The following is a 4,204-nucleotide window of genomic DNA, read 5'->3' on the forward strand; positions in this document are numbered from 1 at the left end:
GAAAGACCCTAGGCAGCTAAATCATATTGATTTCTAAATTAACCTAGGAGAAAAGTTTAAAATTCCAATACACCCCCCTTATTGGGAATACACCAATTCTAACACTCACCTTGTCAAGAGTCCTGGATTTTCTCAGACCTGGTTAGGAAAGATAGGAGGTGCACCTTCCTATTAAAGGGTGTACAACTTGGTTCCACCTAGAAAGTGAATCGAGGTGTCTCTGCCTTGTAATGATAACTAGTGGTGGCTGAGTCCTATAATTGAGCTAAGGAGACTTCGCCCCGCAAGGACTACTAGTTGTGGCTCAACCCCGTAATTAAGCTGGGGAGTCTCCATCCTGTAAAGAGAGTGTAAACGGCACCGCTCGACCTAGTTAAGTGAGCAAATAGTGGAATCCTCTTGCTAGTTAGCTTGAGGTGAGGACATAGGCTAGTTTGGCCAAACCTCGATAAAAATACTATCTTATACTCTCCCTTACACTCTTTACTTTACAACACTTTCGTTTCTACATTTAAACTGTGGTGTATGATTTAAATATTCGCATATCTCAAAATATGTGGAAATAGAAATTGTTTAGAAATAAACTAGGTTGCAAAGGGGCTACTTTAGGGCCTAAAATTCGTCAACAAAAGTTATGAGTTTGTTGACGAAGTGACGTGTCATGTCAACGAAGTCTGGTGTATAAGTATGCCAAATTCGTATTTCAGTGCAGAAATTTCACATACAACCCTTCCTCTCTCTAGATTTCCATCCACTCTACCTTCTCTCTAACTTTTTGGCTCGGGTTTTCTCCAGTTCGACAATCTAAAGCTGCCACGCTACTCCTAGGAATATTCTCTTCATATCCGCTGGAGTAGATCGTTAGTTGGGCTAACTTGGGAACCATCCCAAAATTTGGATAAGTTAGTTAATTTTAGTATTATTGGGTATTTTGTGTTTCTAGACTGAGGAGAATATGTTACAAAAGGAAATACTGAAGTTTTCTTGGGGAAAATGTTAATTTCAAGGTGTTGTACTGGGAACACCGCTGGTGTAAGAATCGGGAGTTTTGTGGGCTTCTCAGTAAGTTAGGTAAGAGAATAAACTAAGTCAGAATCTTCCATAAAATTATTTATTATTTTACAGCATTAAATTTCAAGAAAGTATGTATATTATATAATTATGTTTAGGAAATACTGTAATGAATAGGGATGTGATTTAAACGTGTTTAATCAAAAAATATGATTTTGGAACAGATTTTACATTCAGGAGGTTACCCTATTTTTGCATGGCATGAGTTTAATTTCCATAAAATATGTATATCAAAATAGAATGTTTTTCTCAAATCAAGCATGATATGATAGTTTTCATGGCAATTATAAAATAGTACAACATATTAAATCATGCTTGTTTTCATGGCAATTATAAAACAGTAGAGCATATTAAACAGTACAGAAAAATTATGTTCAGTATATTATGATATGGCGGCACAGATGTCGTGATTCATGTTATGTTATGCCAACGCAAATGCTGTGATTCATGTTATGTTATGCTAGCATAGATGCCGAGATTCATGTTGGTACAAATGTCATAATCATGTATGATAAGACTGAATTTATGAAATATTTACATCACAGTTATTATTACGAAATACGAAACTGCTATATTTTGTATATGAAACTTATTATATGATATCAGAATCCGGATGGCATAGTTTAGTTCGGTTTCAGGAGCACGGTACCGTAGCTATATGTTCATAATTATTATAGTGCTACAACATGACCAGTAGTTTGGGAGATGGCAGTCGATGTGGCTTCAGTGTAGAGTATTGTAGTCCCTCTAGCAGTCCGGGACCAGGTAGGGATAGGCCCATCGTACTTACAGACTTATGTTTGATCTAGTATGGTCGGCCAGCCATTACTAGGTCTCGCCTTCAAGCTACACAATCTAGTCATGTGGGGGTAAGACATGACGTCAGCTAGTTATCCATTTTGGGTGTATTTCAGTATTGTATGGTTATATAATATGATTTTCATGTTAGTAATTTAGTACGATATATTATGTTATGAGGAATCATGTTTTATTCAAGTATGATATCAATAGTTTTTACCAGATATGATGAATGTACTGATATTATGTATAACACGAAAACACTCATGTTGGCACACATTGATATTAGTTTATTTCCCTTACTGAGAGGTGTTTTACCCCAACTATATAAACATTTCAGGACCAGGTAGAGGAGCAAACCGTGCTCTGTGACAGTAAAGGCTGGTGAGGCTACCCTGTCTGAAGGGTGAGTTGTTGATCTAGGGTCAAGTTTATTTTTGGGTTATGACCCTAGGGTACATTTGGCCTTTTTGGTGGATGATTGTAAATATAATAGGTTTAGTTTAACTCTGGTATTGTGATTGGTTGGATGATATGTATGTGATTACGTTTCCTATTGCTTAGGTATCGGAGTTGCATTTCCGTTATATCCCTGGTACCCATGGGTCTCTGTTAATTATGTTATTCAGTTGAATAGGATACCAGGATTATTATATTAAATATGAAAAAAATATATATGGTAAATTAAGCAGGTTGTTACACTAGGTTTTGTATTCAAAAATATTTTTCACTATGAACTTGAATAAATCACCAAAACCATACTAAACAAGTCTAAGGACTTGTATTTATAGCCAAAAAGTCATTCTAGATGTTATCTAACCATTAGGAGTGATCCCCCATTGTTTGGCTCAAGGACTAGCCATTTTCTAGCCGTTGGGGACTGAATCTTGACATCACTGGTCGACTATTAAACCCTATTATTCGACTAGTGGCCCCCACTCATTGACTAGTGGCCCCCATTCATCGACTAATAGCACTCTGCCAGCAGTCGTTAACATTCTTCCTTGATTCGTTGACGAGTTGCACCCAATCATCGATGATTGCCCCAAATCAGAAAAAGTCATCAACGTGAAAATTGTGAAATTTTTTCTTAGCTTTTCATAGACACCAAGATTGACCTTTTTTGGACTTTTCTAGCAAAAGTTATGTCTTAAATACTAAAGGGTGTTTAGAAAATTTGATAGGTGCATAACTGAGGTTTTAAATCCAACCAGGACCAAGTTTGTAAAAGATTATAACACTCATATGATTAAAAATTTGTCCTTATGAATATATACTTAATTTTCTTGAGGCTTTAGGACATAAAACTTGTTTTGAACTAATTATATAAAAGATTATAACCCAAATACCACTTAACACTTGTCCCATTTGAACCATTTGAAAACATATTTGAGTATAGGATGTTTTGTCAAAATCTTTGTTTTATCTTTGAACACCATGAGTATTGAGTGTGTGACTTAGTGAAAACCTATAAACTCAAGTGTCCTAATATGCATATGCAAATTGCTCAACTCTTGCTCAAAAATCATGTAAGAAACAAAATCGCAAGAGTTACAAAATAAACTACCTCAAACACTCTCTATTACAAATAAACAATTCTACATTAAGCTTCTTTGGGTGCTTGAGTCCTTTCTAAGTGAGTGTCCATCTGATCTTTCCTACTTGACGATTACTCGATCTGATCTTTGCCTTTTTGACCAATACTTCATGTATTCATCCGTTAAACCTATACTAAACATGATCTGCAAAGATGGAATGCATTAGGAATAACAAATAGGTTAATATCATCAACAAATTTTAAATATGATTATGTAACCCTCGAGACTAACATTATTTTATTGACTATCTACGTCAACTACGTGACTTTTTTTCTTTGAGTATTTGCCTTTTTATTTGAATTGTTTTCTTTATTTGATGTTTCCTTTATATATTATATCTGTAATTTATGTGCCTTCCCTTTATTTGCTAGCTTGTGCATGCATGAGGGTGCGTGTCCCCTATGATAAGAACCAGACCCACATGCATTATGGAAGGGATGGATAGTTTAACATACTCACTTTGAGTTACACAATAATTCTATTATACTATTTGATCATTTGCATGAGTATTATGTTTATGCAATTGTTTATCTTATTCTTCATGTAAATTGACTATATCTATAAAATGAATCCTCTTATAAGACATTAGGGAGTTTCTTGCCTTGTGCAAGGTCTTCCTATGTTTAAAGGTAAAGAAAATAATAAAAGGAAAAATTGAGGAAAACATACAAGAATATCAATCCTCACATGGACCTTAGTCTATGTCCACACACGCCTTAAGGATGCTAAGAGAATTG

This window comes from Malania oleifera, chromosome 3, assembly GCF_029873635.1.
Source record: "Malania oleifera isolate guangnan ecotype guangnan chromosome 3, ASM2987363v1, whole genome shotgun sequence".
NCBI lineage: Eukaryota > Viridiplantae > Streptophyta > Magnoliopsida > Santalales > Ximeniaceae > Malania > Malania oleifera.